This window comes from Mauremys reevesii, linkage group 1 (genome assembly GCF_016161935.1).
Source record: "Mauremys reevesii isolate NIE-2019 linkage group 1, ASM1616193v1, whole genome shotgun sequence".
NCBI classification, from domain to species: domain Eukaryota; kingdom Metazoa; phylum Chordata; order Testudines; family Geoemydidae; genus Mauremys; species Mauremys reevesii.
Window position 1 is genome coordinate 356,087,472 of NC_052623.1, and position 22,620 is coordinate 356,110,091.

At 43.6% G+C, this 22,620-nt stretch overlaps 1 protein-coding gene across 2 annotated transcripts in view; it reads right to left on the reverse strand.

The window, feature by feature from the left end:
• TNPO3 (transportin 3) overlaps positions 1-22,620 on the reverse strand; it is a 75,569-nt gene that overhangs the window by 48,457 nt on the left and 4,492 nt on the right. The window lies entirely within an intron of this gene.

Consider the following 22,620-nt stretch of genomic DNA (forward strand, 5'->3'; position numbering starts at 1 on the left):
TGCGTTCACTGACAGATGTGAAACAATTTCTTGTAAAGGGGCTAAATTATAGTTCAGCTGCACAAGGCAATGCTAGCCATTCACCACCACCACCACTCACCGTACAGCCTCAAGCTGCAGTCACCTGGGACTTCCCAGACTACCGCTTCAGGATCCCAGCTGGGCCTTACCACACATTTCCTTAACTTTCACAAATGACTAAGAACAGCACCTGAGCTGTTGCTAGCTAAATGAAGCCGTTTCATGGGGCTGGGGGAGGAAGAGAGGGAACAGAAATGATATGAAAATATTTCAGTAATAATCATTCTGCAATTAACTGTTAGATCTGCAAACGAGACTGGAATGCAGCTCACACTCCAATGACAAAAGCTGCCAGCTTGGTAAATAGTGAGGCGACCAGGGCAGCCATACAGAGCTATCTGGACATCCCAGTAAGCTGGGCCCTCTCCAACAAACCGCATTCTAACACAGCTGAGCCAAGTGCAAAGCGACGCATCTAGGAACAAGGAACATAAGCCACAGCTACAGAATGGGGGACTGTACCCCGGGGAGGAACCAATATGAAAAGGGTCTAGGAATCACAGTGGACAAGCAACTCAACACGAGTTCCAGGTGCAATGCTGTGGTGCAAAGGGCCAGTGATCCTTGGATGTATAAGCAGAGAAGCAGCGAGCAGGACTAGTGAGGGGATAATACCTCTCTCTATGGCACTGGAAAGGCCGATACCGGAATACTGAGTACAGTTCTGGGGCCTACATTTTAAAAAGGATGTTGAAAAACTGGAAAGGGTGCCACAAAAATTATTTGAGAGCCAAAGAAAATGACCGTATCCTGCTCAATCTGTTCAGCTTATCAAAAAGATTGAAAGGTGACTTGATTACAGTGAATTAAGTACCTTCACCAGGAGAAAATACCAGGTGCCAAAAGGGTCTTTGATCTAGTGGAGAAAGGCAGAACAGGAGCCAAATATTTTCTGAGGTTGATTGACCACTGGGACAAACTTCCTAGGAAAGTGGTGGATTTTCCACCTTTTGAGGTCTTTAAATCAAGACAGGATATGCCTCTCTAGAAGATATGTTTTAGCCAAACACAAGCGATTGGGCTCACTACGGAGGAAACTGGGTGAAATATAAATGGCCTGTGATGTACAAGAGGTCAGACTAGATGATCTAATGGTCCCACCAAGCCTTAAAGTATACGAAACCTAGGCTAGGTTATGATCATTCCAGAGTGAGTCATGGAAATCAGACCTACAACTTTCTCTACGTAGTTAGCTTGGTGTATGAGTTCAAAATGCACTCTCCTCCAACACAGTGAGCTCACTCTTTGCCAGCATGCAGTAACCATAGAACTGCCCCTTCTCGCGACATCCCTATAACAAATCCAGTGTGCTGGGAGGATTGTAAAATTGGCACAAGGTAGAATTCCAACTCTTTCCCCATTTCCCTCCAAACCCCATTCTGATTTTGCACATTGCATGAGCCACTGCCGCTAACTATGCCCTCGGCAGATTGCTTGCCCAGCCATCCCATCTGAGGAGCCACACGTGTCCCAGAAAGCATTCCAGCTGCCTACTGCTTGGCACGATTCTGTTTTACTGCACTGTTTATGTTCGCTTACAGGACTATGCTACAGTAACGCCTACACCTGAGAGCTGAATCCTTTCCCCTTCCAAGCACCCCACCCTCAATTCATGTGCTCCATCTCTCTCTCTTTCTCAAACAGCATTTGAAATCAGAATTGTGTTTAATCTACAAACCCATCATTATTCAACCCATAGTGAGTTATCTATGTGAGCTTCAACAGTGGCAAAGCACTGTTTCCCATTTTAATGTCTTACAAAGCGTGAGCATTCTGGTAAGTGGATTCTGGTCGGCAGGCACAAGTTTTCTGTGCAGCTCTCCTACAGAACAATGTGAGAGAGCCCAGTGGGGAATTAGGACATTTTTGTCACAAATACGTTTCGACTTCACAAAGTGCAGTTGCACTAGGGACCCACACCCATGGGTGCCCGAAGGAACTCAGGCCGTATCTACACTACAGCAGCACAGCTACGGTGCTGCAGTTGTGCCGCCATAATGTAGACACTTCCTACACTGACAGAAGGGGCATTCCCATGGATGTAGTTCATTGGTCTCCCCAAGAGGCGGTAGCTAGGTTGACAGAAGAATTCTTTGATGGACCTAGCCATGTCTACACCGGGGTTAGGTTGACCTAACTATGGTGCTCAGGGATCAAAATCTTTCACAGCCCTGAGTGACATATAGCTAGGTTGATCTAATTTTTAAGTGTATACCAGGCCTGAGCCTTCATTTCAGGATGCACCTGACACACCTTGGTAGCCAAAGTAACTACAGACTCATTCCAAGATGTTTGTTTCAGCTATATACATTCCCTGTGCAGGAAGGCGTGGCAGCTGATATCTCACGTCAGATGCACTTTTAAAAAAACAAATCTGAAAACAATGTTTAAACACACTGTGCAAACTAACAACTTAATAGCTTTTCGCATTCCAAATACAGAACAAAAATGCATCCAACACTTGTGCCTTTTCTGCATTTTTGACAATTCTATCATTTCTGTCTACTAATGGACCAATACCATTGTATTTATTCCTTTTGTTCCTAATATACTTTTTAAGAAAACTGATTTTCCTTAACTCTGCTGGCTATGCATTTCTCCTGGTGCCCTTCTGTTTCCCTTATCAATTTTCTACAATCACTAGCTTCTGATTTATATTCACCATCACTATCAACTTCCCCTTTCTCCCATTTTGATATGTTCTGTTTGTAGTTGCTGTCACTTCCCTACTAAACTGGATTGGTCGTTTAACCAGAGAGGCCTTCTCTCTCAGTTGTGGCTTTTTAGGCATCCATTCAAATGTTCTTATGCAGTTCCCAGTTATTCACATTTTTCTGTTTAAATTCTTTCCAACAACTGATCTGGCTCAATTGTTTTCAGTGTTGTGAAACTGGCCCTTTTAATGCACTAAGTATATATATTACCAGTTTGGATATTATTCTAGTCGCACATTACAAATGTAACCAAGACACAATCACAGAAATGTAGGGTGGAAGGGACCTCCAGAGGTCATCCAGTCCAGTCCCTGAGCTAAGGCAGAACAAAGTACACCTACCTTAGACCATTCCCGAATTTGCAAACAAGTATTTTTCTAGCCTGTTCTTAAAAACCTCCAGTGATGGGGATTCCACAACCTCCCTTGGAAGCCTACTCCAGAGCTTAACATCCTTATAATGAGAAAGTTTTTCCTACTATCTAACCTAAATCTCCCTTGCTGCAGATTAAGCCCATTACTTCTTGTCCTACCATCAGCAGACACGGAGAACCCTTGTGTGATTCAGTGATCTGTTGCAGATACCAAATGAGGGCAGGCCAGTATATTTCATAGGTGAAAAAACAAATGGAGTGACTTTCCCAAGGCCACAAATCAATGTCTGGACCAAGATTAGAACTCAATTGGTTGACACGCAGTTCTGTACTCTTGAGCACAGCAAGATCTAATCTGGATACAGCAAGGATCATTCTGGGTGCTTTACAGTAAGGAACGAAGACAAGGCACCAGCTCCCGAGTCTATAACCTAAATACTAAAACATGCTGATATACTTCAAAGGCATTTTGGCCCAGAAAGCAGTACACATGCAGCAGCTGCATGCTTTCGGAATATTCACAACAATACACAGACATGAGACTAATGGCAAATCAAAAAAAATCAGCTTGTTAAAGGAGCCTGAAGATATTACTTTGGGCACAGTTATGAACAAACAGGGTTCTGTTCCGCTCCTATTTCCCCTTTGCTTTAAATACCAGAACAAAGGAAATTTGCATCAAAATAAAATAAATATTTAAACCCAGAAGCACCTGGAAATCAGGAGTTAATACTGAAACGTCTTCAAATTCACCCCTTTGTGCCTAAAGGGGACAGCTGGTGGAATCTTACATGCCCTGATTAGCTGCAATATTGAGACACAACATGAGTTAAGGACAGTTTCATCCTTTGCTTTGACTTCTCTGGATTTTGTAGATTTAAGGAAAGTTCTTCATAGTGCAGTTACTCAGTAGGATTAGAATTTCATTCTAAATGCAGGTCTCTCTTCCCCTTCCATGGACAGTGCAACAAGCAGGGCACTGCTGCTGAGAAGGCAGACTGCTTCCACAGGTGGACATGCATCCCACAGAGGCTCATTTTCAAAGGGAACTGAACAGGCCTGAATCAATTACTAGCGATTCTGGAGAAGATTTATGGACCTCTCACGTGCTGCCTCCCTTAAACCAGATGTCTTTGCTGTCTGCAGGTTCTTGATCTTTCAGTCCCTCTTTTCCAGCTGCTATGTACATCTGTGAGGAAACTCTACTATAGGCATTCTCTCTCCTAAACCCAGCTATCACCAAAGCCTCAGCACACAAAAGGCCTTGCCCACTCTCTGAACCAGCAAAACACATTCCAAAATGGTTCTGATAGAATCATGCTTGCCCAGTGTTTATAGACACAGCTGTAAGATAGCATCGTCTCCCAGCCCGGTTTGGACAAGGAGAGTTTAAATAATTTTAGACTAATCATGCCACGGTAACCTATAAGAAGAGCTCTACCAACTGCAGTCCATGGATCACCAATGGTCAGCAGAGCCCTTTTCGGTCATCTGCAGAATTAAGTATATTGAGAACTGCGTAGTGGGAGGGGTCGGGATGCTGGGAGGGGTCACAAGAAGGTCTTACCTCATGACCCATCGCACAAAGGCTGGAGAACCCATTGCATGACTGACAGTTTAACTGCACAGACGAGTTCACATTTTAACAAAACTGTAACAATTTTATTGTTTGGACAGGTTTCCAACTCAGTCCCAACGGTCCAGACATGGGCTAAAAGGAGGCATTATCATGACCTGAATTAACTCCAGTATAGCTAGAAATTATATAAACCCTTCACAGTAGGCTCCATCAGGGAGACAGATCTCAGCAGGGTTCCTTGGATTCCCAGGCAATACAAGTTCATTTTCTAATATGAAAAATATTTTAACACAGAGTCTTTTAAAAACACTGTAGCAAGATCAGAAACAAAACTGAAATGTAACTATGCAGCAGCAGAAGGGGTGAGGAAAGACCTTAAAGCAGGCCTGCGCCGCATGCAGCCCGCGTGGGCTTACTGTGTGGCCCCCGGGCAAGCGGTGCTGGGTTCACCCCCTGCCTGTGGGGGGCTCCGCCTGCATGCGCCACGCTCCAACCGCCCTAACGGCCAGAACCGCATGCGTCTCCGCCGCCTCCGCCAGGCGTACAGCGGGTGCATCACTTTTGGGGCCCGCTGAGGTGGGAAGTGCTGGGCACAAGGCAGAGCCGGTAAATGCCGAGCGAGGGGAGGGGCGCCTGGCCTGGGCTCGAGCCGCAGCTCGGGGGGGACTGTGCTAGTTGGTCCCAGGGCGGCCTCTGTAGTGATCAGGGGGGCGGGGGTTGGTTTGAACTGTCTGTGGGCAGCCAGGAAATCCTCGGGGAAGGGGTGTGTGGGTGTGTGTGTGTCACCTGTCCTGCCCCGACTGCTGCCCCCTTCCCTGGTCCAGGGACCTTCTCCCTCCTGGGCCCCTATCACAGTGCCCCCCCCCCCCCCCGGGGCTCCCTGTGGCCTCTGTATTTGTGTGTTGGACAATCACATCCAATCCGTTCACACTGCCCTCATTTCCCCTCCCCTTAGTGCAGGGGGGAATGACAAGCTGAGCGGGCAGGAGGGCAGTGGTGGTGAGGCTTTATACTTGGGGGAAGGGGTTGTTTCCACGGGGCCAGGTGGCACTGGGGCGGGGGATGTGTTTTTTGGGGGGGAGGGAGGGTGGGCGGCGGGGTTCGGCAGGGCCAGGGGGTTTCGGCCCTCAGCTGTTTTCTCTGGAGTAATATGTAATGGATTTTTTTTTTTTTAATAACTTGGGGCACAGAGAATGCTGTTTCAGGAACTGGAATTTTTAAAATTTTGTCAGTCTGAAAAGATGTGAGTTGACAATGTTCCCTGGCACGTGGCAGCCGAAGTAGTTCCAGGGGAGATGGTGAAAATCACTAAAGTGCAGTGGATGTTTGGGTTCCAACTTTAACCGTTCCATCTCTGAGGTCACAGGAACTGGGAGCTTCCTGTAGGTTCTAGTCGGTGTGAGGACAGAGGGTGGCATATCACTGCAATGGAGTCATTACTAAGTGGAAGCAGGATTCTTCTAAGTGGTCCTAGTGCCTGTCTTCAGATGGTGGATGCTCTCTGGCGTGGGTTTCCGGAAGGATGAAAACACATCCCTAGGAGGGACCATGTAGCAAGTTACAGATGCAGCCTGCTTTGAAGCTGTGATAAAGACTCAGCTTTCCCTCTCACCTACACGTTCGCTCTGCTCCTGACTAGATTCCCAAGGACGGGTCCAGCTGTAGGAATGAACGGGCCAGTACCTAGGATTGGATGAGAAGTGCTGGGTTCTCCCACGATTATGATCATGGTAACCCAGGTATCCTAACCAAATAATGTGGGGAGTTACATTCTGACTCCATAAATTCCCACTGAGTTTCAAACAGGTAACATTCCCTGGCCCAAACTAATCTATACAATTGTTGTTTAACATCTGTTGTATCCCACCTCAGAGGCAGTCTTCATCACCAGAGAGAGATTTTTCTTGTTCTGTTCAGATTGGAAACGAAGCCCAGCATTGTTTGAACTGTTTAGAACACCCTTTGGAATTACTTTAAATGAAAGGAAGTATATTAAAAAAAGAAGGTGGCTTCATAATGTAAGAGTCTAAAATAGTCTTATCAAAAGAGAGGAAAAGGGTTAAGATAATGTTCTTTAGTCTTACATGCAAAGCTCAAATAATTGGTTAAATTTGCACCTATCAAGATTAAGAATGGTCAGGCTACAGGTCTGGTTTCTTCAATAAATCTTTTAAGAGTTATACATAATCTTGCTTGTGTAAAAGATATTTGTTTGGTTCCTGCAAGTACCTGCATCATAGTTGGGTCAGTATTTTACAACAGACATAGTAAGGGTTGAGAACTAAGGGAGTACGTGCAGTTTACGCTTCAGACGCCTCACCAGTAGGTTCTAAAGATCCACACCCAACGGGCTTTGTCTCAAAGAACCAGCTTCCGAAGACAGATAAAAAAAACAAACCCATTTGAAGCGTGACATTTAGCAACAATGTGAAATATGAGATTTACATGGCTGTAACAACAAGACACAAGGGCAAATAAGGGGACTGGAGAACCGAGAGACCATATTCATAAAAAGACATAATACTGCTTGCAAAGAGGAAATACCCTCTCTCAATTTTAATGAGCTGCCAGATTAAAATACATAAAGTTAAAAACCTTAACACCTTCTAACAATAAAAGTGAAATCTAATTTACTTTTCAACTGGTTACTAGTAGTCTGCCCTGTAGTTTCACTTTCTAGTTTGGAAATACATTAGCAGGACAATGCAATATCAGATTGCAAACACTATAGAAGATCAGTAACCCCTTCTGCCACCCACCACATCGAGGCCTAAATAGCCAAGGTGGCAAAAAAGTGCCATCCTCTCTCTCTAAATGGTCAGGAAAATAGCACCCTGTCTAATCATGCACTGATCTGGCTATAGTGATTCACATTCATGACCTCCAGGCAGTATTATTCCAATCAATATCTAGGAATGAAGCCACATCCACCCACACAAGTGCCAACTTGTTGGCAATAATTTGTCTGCTTAGACACAGTTGCCATAACACCACCACCCTGGTGCGTCACACTCTGCACTGGCTCCCTGCTGCAAACACATCCTGATATTCAAAGCCATCTAGGACAGGGGTGGCCAACCTGTGGCTCCAGAACCACATGCGGCTCTTCAGAGGTTAATATGTGGCCCCTTGCATAGGCGCCGACTCCGGGGCTGGAACTACAGACACCAACTTACCAGTGTGCCGGGGGACGGGGGGGCACGGAGGAGGGAGGGAGGTGCTCACTGCTCAACCCCCTGCTCTGCCCCAGGCCCTGCCCCCACTCTACCCCTTCCCCCGCGCCTGCCATGCCCTCGCTGCTCCCTCTCCCCCACAGAGCCTCCTGCGCATGCGAAACAGCTGACTGCGGCAGGCAGGCAGGCAGCGCTGACTGGCAGGGCTGCCAGCGGGCTGCTGATATCTTACCGTGGCTCTTTGGCAAAGTACTTTGGCAAATTCTGGCTCCTTCTCAGGTTGGCCACCCCATATCTCGGAGATTGGCCCTAACTGCCAGAGATGGCCTCTCCCTGCATATTCATGGCCTCCCACGAGAGCTTCATTCCACCAGAACAAAGGGGTCTATTAGAAGGGCGCCACATGAGATGACTCGTCACAGGAATTGGCACTCACTCCCCTGAGAGAGAAAAACAGAGACCTCACTGCTTTCAGAACTCGGGACAACGCAGCTTTCCCTCCGGGCGTTATAAAAACACAGCAGGCCCACTCCTGCCTCCACACAACAGCCTATAAAATGATCAGGTTATTTCTCCAACAGGTTGGGGAGGGAGGAAGAGAGAGAGAGAGAGGTACTGTGAGGTCTATTTTTAAATACTTGGGAAGCACTTAGATGTTTGATATGATGTAAGTGCCTAAATAGATTCAATCTTCCAACAAGGCCTCGATCAATCTTCCAATGATAAAAGAGGAAAAATTCCTGTGGCTCCTCAAAGCCACCTACACACAAGACACAATGACTAAAGATATCAATGAACCGTATTTCCCTCTTCTGTCCAAAAAAACCCCAAAAACAAGAACAAAAAACAACCCCCCCAAAAACATCAGAGACACAACCCTTTAAGAATCCCAACACACTTGTAACTGCATTAGCACAAAGATAAGCGAGAAACAGATATCAACACTGTGCCACAAATGTGTGTGAATTTCATTTCTAAAATGCCACGAATAACCCCCACGCATCTATTTCTACATTCACATCTTTGAGGAACCCCCTGATTGGCTGGGTAAGGAACAGAAGCGCAGCCTTGTTTTTCTACTGGACAAAGCCTCCCACACGCAGGAAGAGAGACTGGCACATTGGCTCCAATCTGCACTGAGCTCAGATTGAAAACACGAAAGCCTCCCTCTCTGATTAAAACCTTTAAGGGGTACTCATCAGGTTAAAACCCCTATATTTACTTCCACTAGCAGCATATTAAAATAGAAGCATTTTCAATATTTATTTCCCAAACTTTATACGGTTTACATTCTCCCTTTCGCTCTGTTTAGATATTGAAAAGAAACTGCCAGTTTCACTTTTGTTGACAGTCTGTTTCCAGTATATTTCATAGGTTTCCTAGCCTTTGGGTTGCAAGAACATACAGGGGAATTCCCCCCCCCCTTCAAAAAGCTTTCTAATGGTATTTTGAAAAATAGTCATGGGATCATTTCCAACGGCATCGGTTTTGTGCTTGTTTTCACAAAGCCTAAATCTGTGCTAAATTTCATACATCACTATCTTTTTAGTTGATTGGGAGGAAAACGTGGAGGAGGGAGGGGGTAAGTCTACACTGGAGTTAGCCTCGAAAGAATAAAGTAAATAAAACTATACTGCTATAACCCATGTTTAATTTCACCCTTTTTAAAAAAGTGTTAGTAAACCAGCATTAATCGCAAACCAATCCACACTATCTTCTGAACATCGGATACCTGGAAACACCGTTCTCTGCTGCTGGTATATATTGCACACTATTTTTATGAACTTGTTCATGCAGATTGGAAGCTAGCCAAGTAGCAGTAAAACAGAGACTCCTCCAAGGTGGAGCTCCTATTCTGAAACCCATTTATCAAATGAGTAATGATCGAGTACACATAGCATCTGCATTATATAGATAAAAATAAACTCAAAACTTCCAGGAGATATAATCTTTTATTTAACTCAAAACATGTGATGCAGGTCTGTTGGCCCAGTGGCTTCTGCATTCTGTGGTTTAAAGATGTTGGAATACTACCTAGAAGTCGTGAGGGTTGTGGAAAGCAAACTTCTTATAAGACACTCCTTAGCTAATTTCCACTTCCATTTATTACATTTCTGGAATAAGTGGTAGTTTAAAAGAAAAAGCAAACCAGAGTGACTTCTGAAGGAAGGAGCAGATGGACAAATCTGAACTGCTCAAATAAATAACCAGAGAAGCACAATGCTGACTAAAATACCGAAGGCGGGGGGGGGGGGGAGAAACACACATGACTATTTTCACTAGACACAGAACCAGGCAAATTGGGGATGGCATAGTATTTACCAGAGGTGGTTTTTACCACCCTGGGAAAAACTAGTTAGTCCCAGTTTAAGGCATTTTCTATTTTAAAAACTGTTTCATTAATGCACACATTACACTTAATTTTAATTACCTATTCAAATCATTGATTGATTTAAGGTTGTACGAACAAAAAGTATAACTGCAGCGGGTGTAATACTAGTATGTAATTAGAATATTAAACATGAGAATGTCTCTATATAGTTTCGTTCAGTATCTTCTCAAGAAAGTTATACATGTCATTACTCATATAAACAAATTTTGAAAAGTAAAAACATTTGATCATAGGAAAATGACAAATAGTGCAGGGTTGTAGGCTTGACAGCATTAAGCAATCAGAAGCACCCAGAGTCGCAGACAGCAGTCCAGATCCATACAGCATTTTGAAGCAGAAGACAGACTCTCTCATGTAAAGGATTGACTGGGCCTATTCTTCAGTTTTGAATGGATGTATCCAAAGCTTGAAAAGATTCGTCTTATGCTTGCTGGACACTGATGCAATTATTTTCCCCAGCTTCCTGATTTAAACCGGGTTTAAGCCAGTAATTTACCAGTACCCTGTCCTGAATGAGTTTTTCCCCTGGGAAATTGCCAAAATAAACAAACAGATTAAAATATTAAACAAATTTACTTCCCATGATGATTCTAGTAAATAAGTCTGATCACATCTCTCGTAGACAGCAGAGCATAAGCCAATACTCTTGAATTCACAAACAAGCACCCATCCTGGCTTCGCAGTTGCACTCAACCAGTAGGGCCATATCACATGACCTATGTGCTCATTGGAACCAACCAACACAAGTCAAATATCCAATATTCATAAACCACTCATGCATAATCTAACCAGGAACTGTAAAAGTTATTCAGGATTGTTTAGAATAATGAATATCAAGGAGCCTTTAATTTGCTCAAAGACAATTTGTGAATGGAAAAAAGATTTTAAAAACTCAAGTTACTCACTGCAAATTATTTCCCCAGTTCATGTTACAACCCGGCATTATTAAAAAAAAATCCCCCCCGAAAGGCAAGCACTTGATCACTGTAAGTGCTGCTTTGAGTATATACAGGATGTTGCTGAAACTCTAAAAGTTCCTCACAGGGTTTGTTGGCTGATGGTCAACAAAAAGTTGAAGTGGCTCATGGCTAAGAGCCAGTTATTTTTATTATTGAACCAATAGAACAAATCAGATTACACCCGGGGGGCTGGATTTGTTGTTTTACACAGTCCATTGGACATGAAACAAGACTCTTATTCCAGGTTCATAAACTATGTTGCACCTTCAACACAGCAAAAAAACCCAACGAACCAAACCCCACATCGGTGAGTCTCAGAGCCTGGGTCAATAGACTCGAGCTCACACTGTGGGGCTAAAAATGGAACGTTTATACTGCTACGTTTAGCCCTGTAGCACAACCCCGAGTCAGTTGACTTGAGCTCTGAGACTCGCTTTCCCCCAGTGTTGACGTACCCTAAGTAATTGCAGTACAGGGTTAAGTTCTCAAATGGTCACAAGAAAGGGAGTGAGGTAGGCAGGGGAGACCGTAAAGGATTTTCTGTTTTTTCTCTCCTTCAATGAGTTCCTCCCACAAAGTCATAATTACCCAATGCATAATGATGTACACCTAGGAGTCAGGATTCTATTCCTTCCTCTGCCGTTCACTCATTGCGCAACTGTAGGCAAGGCAACTTCTCTATGTCTCAGTGTCAAGTACGTCGAGCTCTGCAGATGGAGAGTCCCATAGAACTGCTTGATGGTATTAATAAAAAAGGGCCAGTAAAGAGATGCTGCTCCTTACTATGAACTCAGAGTTAAGCGCTTGCATTTCAATGGTGTTTGCTGCCCAGGCTAAGAGTTTATATCACAAAATTCAACTCAGAGAGAAGATTGAGAACATAAGAACGGTCAGACTGGGTCAGACCAACAGTCCATCCAGCCCAATATCCGGTCTTCTGAGGAGTGGCCGGGGCCAGGTGCTTCAGAGGTAATGAACAGAACGGGGCAATTTGTCAAGTGATCCCTGTCATCCAGTTGCAGCTTCTGGCAGTCAGAGATTTAGGGACACCCAGAGCATGGGCTTGGATCCCTGACCATCTTGGCTTACAGGTCCATCAATTGCTATCCTCCGTGAATTTATCTGATCTTTTTCTGAACCCAGTTGTACTTTTGGCCTTCACAACATCCCAAGGCAATGAGTTCCACAAGTTGACTGTGTGTTGTGTGATGACGTACTTCCTATTATTTGTTTTAAACCTGCTGCCTATTAATTTCATTGGGCGATCCCTTGTTATGTTATGTGAAGGGGTAAATAACACTTCCCTACTCACTCTCTCCACACCATTAATGATTTTATAGACTTCTATCACCCCCCCCCATATCATCTCTTTCATAGAACCATAGAACTGGAAGGAACCCCAAGAGGTCATCTAGTCCAGTCCCCTGCACTCAAGGCAGCACTAAGTATTATCTAGACCATCCCTGACAGGTGTTTGTCCAATCTGCTCTTAAAAATCCCCATAAGCTAAACAGTCCCAATCTTTTTAGTCTCTCCTCACATGGAAGCTGTTCCAGACACTTAATTAATTGTGTTGCCCTTTCTGCACTCTTTCCAATTCTAATTAGGGCTGTCGATGAATTGCAGTTAACGATTTGCAATAAAAAAATTATTTGCAATTAATTGCAGTTTTAATTGCACTGTTAAACAATAGAATAACAATTGAAATTTATTAAATATTTTGGATGTTTTTCTACATTTTCATATATATAGTATTGTGTTGTAATTGAAATCAAAGTGTATATTATTGTTGATTACAAATATTTGCACTGTAAAAATGATAAAAATAGTATTTCTCAATTCACCTCATACAAGTACCGTAGTGCAATCTCTGTTGTGAAAGTGCAATTTACAAATGTAGATTTTTTTTGTTACATATCTGCAGTCAAAAACAAAGCAATGTAAAACTTCAGAGCCTACAAGTCCACCCAATCCTAAGCCAATCACCAAGACAAACAAGGGACATATGAATCTTCAGCACATCTGGCACATAAATATCTTGCAACGCCGGCTACAACAGTGCCATGCGAACACCTGTTCTCACTTTCAGGTGACATTGTAAACAAGACACAGGCATTATCTCCTGCAAATGTAAACAAACTTGTTTGTCTTAGGGATTGGCTGAATAAGAAGTAGGACTGAGTGGACTTGCAGGCTCTAAAATTTTACATTGTTTTATTTTTAATGCAGTTTTTTTTGTACTGAATTCTACATTTGTAAATTCAACTTTAATGATAAAGAGACTGCACTACATTACTTGTATTAGGTGAACTGAAAAATACTATTTCTTTTATTATTTTACAGTGCAAATACTCGTAATCAAAAATATAAAGTGAGCACTGTACACTTTGTATACTGTAATTGAAATCAATATATTTGAAAATGTGGAAAACATCCAAAAATATTTAAATAAATGGTATTCTATTAATTTTTAATTGTGCATTTAATCGCGATTAATTTTTTTAATCACTTGACAGCCCTAATTCTAATGTATCTTTTTGACTTGTGGTGACCAGAACTGTACATGTATTCAAGATATGGGCATATAATGGATGTATATACTGGCATTATAATATTTTCTGTATTACCTAACCCTTTCCTAATGGCTCCTAACATTGTCAGCTTTCTTGACCACTGCTGTACATTGAGCAGATGTTTTCAGAGAACTATCCACAATGACTGCAAGATCTCTTTCTTGAGTGGTTACAGCCAAGGCTGTGTCTACACTGCCACTGTACAGCGCTGCAACTTTCTCGCTCAAGGAATGAAAAAACACCCAAGAGCCTTTGGTGAGAGAGCTTGTCAACGGCTTTCTGAAATTTCAAGTACACTATATCCACTGGATTATCCTCGTCCACATCTGTTGACATGCTTAATGAATTCTAGTAGAGTGGTGAGACATGATTTACAAATGCCATGTTGACTCTTCCACAACATACCATGTTCATATGTGACAGATAATTCTGTTCTTTACTATAGTTTCAACCAGTTCGCTTGGTGCTGAAATTAGGCTTACTGGCCCATAATTGCCAGGATCGCCTCCAGAGCTTTTTAAAAAAAATTGGCATCACATTAGCTATCCAGTAGTCATCTGGTACAGAGGCTTTATTAAGCGATAGGTTACATACCAGTTAGCAGTTCTGCAATTTCACATTTGAGTTCCTTCAGAACTCTTGGGTGAAGACCAGCTTGTCCTGGCGACTTATTACTGTTTACTTTATCAACATGTTCCAAAACTTCTATTGACACCTCAATCTAGAGCAGCTCCTCAGATCTGTCACCTGAAAAGAATGGCTCACACATGGGAAAACAAGGTTCTGGTTTCAGGAAGATCATCACTGCAACTTGATGAAAGGCAGGTGAACTCCTAATGGGACTTTTGGAAGAGCTGCAACAGGTTGCAGTTAGTCTGGAGATGGTGGAGGAACATTTGCCTTCTAACCACCTAATTCTAGGCATATTGTACAGAAGACGCCTAAGAGAGACCTTTATACTGGTATTTTCAAAAGGATGCTCACTGTGGTGAATGTTCTGCAGCCACAGCTCAGCAAGCTTTCCACAAGTGTGTTCTAAAACCTCCTATTACACTCCACAAGCCATGTGAGATGAACCATCCATTTTTAAGTGTTTTGCTGCTGTATGACTCACTGCTACACACAGCTCTGAACCTGCCAACACCACTGAAATCAACTAAACCCTCTTTTACAACACAGCGTGATGAGAGCTGAGTGCGTGTAAACCACCAATAATTATGCAAGGGATTAGTACTGCTTATTAAACACAAACAACTCCCACCCCAGACTGTCCAGGGCTAGTTAAAACCTACATCCCCTCTCTCTGGGGAGGCGGCCCATTAAATCAGATGTGAGATCTAGTTCAGCCTCACCACTGACCTCCTGTGACTTTCGGCGAGTCATTTTGCCTGGGTCTCAGCATCTCAGTTACGTGGCAATAGCACTTGACTTCACAGGGCTATTACAGGATTTAATTCATTCACATCTATCAAGCACTTGGGAAATCTGGATGGAGATGCTGAAGAGTGCAACATGTTCGTTCTCAAACCACAAATTGGCAGGTGGAGGAGGTCATACTACTATTGTTAATAGGGGATTAACTTTCAACACCATCCCGCCCCTTTGAGGGGGACATTATTATTTCCCTTTTAACACAGAGGAAATGAAGACTAAAGCAGTGAGATTCCCTCTGTGGCCTGGACAAAGTAGATCTATCTAACTACAAAGCAGGATGGATAAAAATCAATGATTTTAATTTAAATCAGATTTTTTTGATAAAATGTTTTTTGAAGAAAAAACCTAGCTAAAGATAGTTTTAATTAAGATACATTATAGCTGAAAGATATCTCATCATGGAATAGGGATTATAAATTCTAATTCTATAATATGAGACAATATATTCATGTAATGTTTAAGAAAAGTTTTGTAAATGAGTTCCAATAGTTTATGGATTAGGGATACAATCTTATGGGGTTCCAGGGGCCTCTGTATAGATCAGGGGTCGGCAACCTTTCAGAGGTGCTGTGCTGAGTCTTCATTTATTCACTTTAATTTAAGGTTTCACGTGCCGGTCATACATTTTAATGTTTTTTAGAAGGTCTCTCTCTATAAGTCTATATATTATATAACTAAACTAGTGTTGTATTGTAAAATAAACAAGGTTTTCACAATGTTTAAGAAGCTTCATTTAAATTAAATTAAAAATGTTGATCTTATGCTGCCGGCCTGCTCTGCCTGCTGCTGGTCTGGGGTTCTGTTCACCTAGGCCCGGCAGCAGGCTGAGTGGGGCCTGTGGCCAGGAGCCTGGTCCGGCAGCAGGCTGTGCGGGGCCGGCGGCTGGGACCGCAGACCAACAATGGGCTGAGCGGCTATTTTCTTCCTTTGGACTAATTGAGAATCATTTGGGACCTGAAAAAGCAGGAAAGTTTGGTTTTCTTTTCCAGATTATGAACAAACAGGAAAATAAAAGGTGAAGACAACTGAGTTAGCTGCAGAAGCCAATATTTTAAGTTTCTCATATTGATCTGGCTGACACAGTCGATTAAATTTTTGTGTTTTTTTTTTAAATATTTCATTTAACTATTTTAGTAAAACAATTTTAATAAAAACAAACCTGATTTTAAAAAACTTGAACATTTAACTAAATTCAAAAATTCACATGCTTGTTTTGTTTGTTGCGTTTGCTGTTGAAGAAAAAAATCCAGAATACTTAACATTGTTATTTTAGTTAAATAAAACAATTTAAATGTCTGTCTGGTGATGTTCTCCACCTAATACAGCATGACAAGAAAATCCTCCAAATATTAATGATTAACCTATTAAACTGGAGATATTTATGAAGTCATTGAGAGGTGAACTATCTGCTTCAATTACATTTGGTAAATGAAATAACCAAACAATCATTCATTTTCTGACACAGCTGTAAAACTCACCTGAAAAGTTTTCAAAATAAATCACTGTTTAAAAATGTATCGTGTGTACCTTCTACAAATGAAACCTACATTTATCTCTGAGTTGTGAAGAATATGTATTAAGGTTATAACAACCAACAAGAATGCACTTTTACGTAGAGATCCATGATTAACTCGAGCTTTCTTGACTAGCGATTTAAATCATGATTTAAATCAAATCCACCCTGATACAAAGTTCACCTCTCTCAAACTGGTAGTTGAGAGGAGTCCTGTAAAGAATGGTTAAGGCTAGTGGTTCTCAGCCAAGGGTCCAGGGCCCCCAGATGGCCATGAGCAGATTTGAGGGGGTCCGCCAAGCAAAGCCAGAATTCGACTCACAGGGAAGAAGCAGAAGTCCCACCGCCTGGGGCTGAAGCCTGGAGCCCTGCCACCCGGGCCTGAAGCTGAAGCCTGAGCAATGTAGCTTTATGGGTGCCCCAGTGGCACGGGGCCGAAGGCAACTGCCCTGCTTGCTACCCCCTAATGCCAGCCCTGGCTTTTGTATGCAGAAAAGCAGTTGCGGCACAAGTGGGCTGTGGAATTTTTATTGCATGTTAGGGGAGAGGGGGAGAGAAGAGGGGCAGAACACAAAAGGTCGAGAACCCCTGGTTTAGACTAATGACACGCTATGCTCTGAATGGAAACTAATTCCACCCCAATCCATTCACCGGACCAAGACCGTATCTTTTTGAGCAACAGCTTAGCTGCCTCCTACAAAATCTTTCCACTAGAGCTGTGTGTGTGTGTGTGTGTGTGTGTGTGTGTGATATCCCTCTGAAAGCATCAAGCCTGGAGAGCACTAATAAAAAGCGACAGAGCCAGCAGTGCTGTTAACCTGGAGACGGGCTAGGTTCTTAAGGAAAACATTTGCACTACAACACGCGAAACAGGGAGCATAGTCCAAAGCTAGAAACAAAGATTTCTGAAATCAAAGAAACAAGACCTTTCATGAGATGAGATGGGAGAGTTATTTCTCTATAAACCGAAAAGGGATCCTTTGAAGTAGGTCGATCGTCTTGCTAGATCTGCCCCACTGTCTGAGCAGTAGTTTTATAAAGAAATTGCTTGTTCAGTCACTATGGATTGTTTTTTAGTGACAGTAACTTAGGTGGGGGGAGGGGGAGTAGTGCAGAGGGAATAGTTACAGATTGCTAAATTAAGGAAGACAACAAAGCTAAAAAGGAAAACTGTGGTCCACTAATTTATTACACCAGGCAACCTGCCAAACCCAGATAAACGCACATATGAACCATAACCAATCGGAATAAGGCTGGAGCCCAAATCACAAATTTACAACAGGGATGGGACCAGATGATAAACCCCCACCGTGAAGGGAGAAGCCTTGAGTAGGAGATTTGACAGCCCTGCCTGCACTTCTCGAGGAGAGAGTCTGTAAATTCGAGGGCAAATATAGTATGATCTACAGAGTCCTACAAAGCAGTCAGTCTGCTGATGTGCAGCGGTGCAGCCCTCAGGGACTTCCGATCCCAAAATTCAGTAAGTCATCTTGATAGAAGGCAGCTCTCCATGGGCTTCTCTCAACTGTTTTTTAGTCACGCATGCCCACTCTGGTTTTGTATGGTTTCCCATTTTGCCCCAATGCCTGAATGAGCCTTATTCAACACAGGTCAAAAAACCATCTGTAATGATCACCACACGCACCGTGCTTGTTCTGTTTGTACTGTACCATAACATGCCAGCCTGTGCCCGCAGATTGTTCGCAGCCTATGGAGACAACAGGTCCCAGTATGCACAGTGCTTCTACTTGGATCGAAATGTAGTGTTGTATATCTGTCATCTTTGCAGGCTGCACCTCCTCACTAATGAGAGGATAGCAGCACCCAATGTGCTTAACAGTGAGAGTAATTAACAGGGTGGATTTGATTTAAATCACTAGTCAGGAAGACTTGATTTAATCAAGGTTTTCTACATAAAAGTCCATTCTGAGTCCCCTTGCTGCTCCCATGTATGTGCCAGGATCTACACTTTTGGGAGGGTCTGAGGCCCCTCCCTGCCCCCCATGTGAGTCAGGATCTGGGGTAGTCCTGCCCCTTTGGATGAGGAGCTGAGAACGGGTATACTTCATACATATCACAGGCACTCAGGAGGGGGACAGGAACACCCACTGAGATTAATGGAGCAGGTCACAGTCTCAGAGATGTTGTGTTCACCTCCATGGGGTGTTCTCATTGAGCTGAGAACAGCACATTGAGGTGAATAGGCCATTTTGCACCATTCAGAGCCTCCAGCGCTGCAGATGGATGTGTAAAGGAGGCCTCTCTCTCCATCATCTCTATCTTCCGGTCGCCCAGTCTACACTATAAAGCTAGATCAACGCAAGGCAGCTTACAGAGACCTACCTGTGCATGTGTCTACACTCAATTGGTCTCCCATCGATGTAACTGCAAATTGCCCCATTAAGCCAACTGACGCCTGGTCTACACTACAGAATTACTCCGATATAACTACATCGCTCAAGGGTGTGAATAAGTCACACCCCTGAACATAGTTACCAACCTACACGTCAATGTAGACAGCCTCTCGTGGAGGTCGATTAACTAAGCCAACAGGAGAAGCTCTCACCCATCATCTTAAGAGTGTCTTCGTTAACGTGGTGGAGGATGAGAAGAGGAGTTTGGGCAACAGGTGACTGGGGGATCCCAGCTGCACAGTGAGCCAGGTCCTATTTTTGACTCCACTGCAGTCCAGCCAGTCGGGCACGGGCGAGCCTGATGCAGGCAAAAGAATCCTGGGTAAGTGTCCATTTTCACTTGCAGGGATGGTGCCCCCAAAGTAGCAGGACACATTTCTGACTCAATAATTTACTCGAGAGGTAGTAGTCCAACCAAGAGGGAGAGCTGATATCTGCTTTTCATTCCCCGCTAGAGAGTTAGGCGGGATAGAAAGGGGCATTTGGAACACTTTTTCTATGGACACAGGGACGTCCCTTGAATCCTCCTGTGAGAGCATATAATACATGTTAAAAATGGTCATTCCCAGCCTCCCTGAGCCTGATAGTTGAGTTCTAATAGCCTTTGTATTTGGCTATTCAAATTCAGCAGACAGCCACTTCACCTTCACCCTCCGCCGGCGGAAACTTTTCCCTCTTTGCTTCTCAGATATTATGCAGGACACAGCAGGCAGCTATAACCACTGGGATATTTTACTCAGCAAGGTCCAATCTGTGAGTAAACAACGCCAGCGTCCCTTCAAATGACCAAAAACACTTTCAACTGTCATTCTGCACCTGCTAAACTGGTAGTTGAATCCTTCCTTGGTGCTGTCAAGGTGACCAGAGTATGGCTTCATGAGTCAAGGAAGAAAGGGGTACGCTGAGTCCCCCAGAATCACTATTGGCTTTTCAACATTTCCAGTGGTAATCCGCCAGTCAGGAAAGGACGCCCCTGTTTGCAGCTTTCTGAAAAAATCCTGTATTCTTAAGGAGGTGAATATCATACGCCTTCCTTGAGCAGCCCACACTGATGTCAGTGAAACATCCCTGGTAATCCACCAGGTTGCAAAACCATAGAAAAGTAGCCCTTTCTGTTAATGTATGCTGTGGTAAGGTGGCCTGGCGACAACAGAGGGACGTGTGTGCTATCGCCCCTCCTGCAGTTCAGGATCCCGACTGCTGCAAATCCATCCATCCACTATGTCCTGCACACTGTCCAGAGTCACAGTCCTGCATAGCAGGAGGCGATTAATGGTCCACCACACTTGCATAAGAGCAACCCCCACGATGGATTTCCCAACTCCTAACTGACGCCCGACTGACGGGTAACAGCCTGGCACTGCAAGTTTCCACAGTGCAATTGCCACCCACTTCCCCACTGTCAGGGCAGTTCTCATTTTGGTGTCCCTACCCTAGAGGGCTGGGCTAAGCTCGGCACACAGATCCAGAAATGTGGCCTTAAGCATCCGAAAGTCCTGCAGTCACTGTTCATCAGCCCAAACCTGCATTATGATGCGATCCCACTAGTCAGTGCTTGTTTCTCAGGCCCAGAAGCGGCACTCCACCATCTGCAGCTGCTCCATGAATGACACTAACAACCTAGACTTGGTTCTTGCTGTGTCCCATGGCAACCTGTCCTCCAGACAACAGTTATCTTCCCCACCCACTCAGTTGTTTTTGCGGCTCTGAAAATACTACAGGATTGTGCGTCCTGTGCTTGTTACATTCATGACAATGAGCTGTGCAGGCTCCATGCTTCTGTCAGACGGCAGAGAATGAGGAGTCTGCCATGGGTTTATGGGATTTTGAAAAAAGGTACAAAAATTATGGGATACAGATATTATGCGATGGAAACAGTCGCAAACTGGGAAATTGACCTGTGCTCCCAATTACCTCTGTGCAGCTCATTTTGGCCCCATCATGCATTGCCAAAACTTCCCAAAAGGCCACGTGCTGGAAGATGGTAAATTTCAGTGAGATATCTACCCATGGTGCACTGCACTTCATTGACACAAGCTCTCCTATGGAGTATGTGCATCGCCGAAACACAGAGCCAAGTACACACACACAAGCGATGTACTACCTATGGCCTGTTTAAAAGATAATGTGCTCTAAAATCTGCACACTTGCATGGCTTTTCTTGAAATGTGTAATGCCTTATGGGAGTGCACAGCAGGGTTAGTGACCCAAATTTGAGGTCACTGAGCCAGGGGTTCCAGAGATACGATGAGCCCTGAGAAAACTGCTGTTTTGCAAAGAGTTTCTAGGTAGATTTTAATTTGCACCAAGCTAGAGAGCAAACTATTGCTGTGATGTGGGTCAAAATAGTCTCAATCTGTCAGTTTTTACCCAAGGTAGTGCATGGCACCAAACTAAGTCTTAAAGAACCCAAATTGTAAACAGTATTTAAGACCATGTTCACTACTTTGCTTGCATAGATGTGCAGTCCGGAAGATTGCAGTGTGCATGCATCAATAAAGAAAAAACATGAGAGGATTTCTATGCAGCCACTTTATACTTGCGGGGGTAGTTCTAGGGAAGATGCCAACACCACTGCCCATGATGAACACCCCACCACTTGATGTTTCAAGCCTGAACCTTTGTAGACCTGTGCAATAAATATGTAATAACCTACATTGCTTGATACAAAAAGATGTATTTTTGTACCCTCTGATGTGAGTGGGCAAGGGAAAGAGCAGCATGCATACCGTCAGGATCCAGTATGCATCATTTCAATGCCTCCACCATTTAGTGTGGGTACACGTACCACGCAGACCACACCTGGAGCATATCTAAATAATTCGCCATCAGCTGTCAGCTCCAGGGGATAGAAGGAATCCTCACGGTGAATGAATGGGTCGTACAAGGAGGTGAAGAGCTTGCACATTTCAGCAACTGGCATTGGCAGAGTAAAGGTGTGTGCGCATTAGAGCATTGCTGAAAATGGGTAGGGTTAAGGTTGCATGGGCGTCCTTAACTGTGCATTTCCTGATTTTCAGAAGTTTGAGATTTACTCAACACTGTGTAACAGGTCAACATACCACCAAGGAAACTTCACTCTTTATGAATATAGTTTTTTTGCCACTGAATTAGAATATTGGTCTGTTGAGTTAAAAATATCATCTCACTATAACAGGTTGCAGCAGAGACATGGGGCTATTAAAAGATTACAAAATGGGCCTATATGGAAAAGTGATAGATGTGATAAGAGTTTTAACTCAGACCCATGTGACATTATCATAAGAAAATTAAGTAAATGTGGGTGAGATGAAATTACTATAAGGTGGGTGCACAACTGGTTGAAAGACGGTGCTCAAAGAGTAGTTATCAACATTCGCTGTCAAACTGTGAGGATTTATCTAGTGGGGTTACTCAGGAGGTCAGTCCTAGGTCC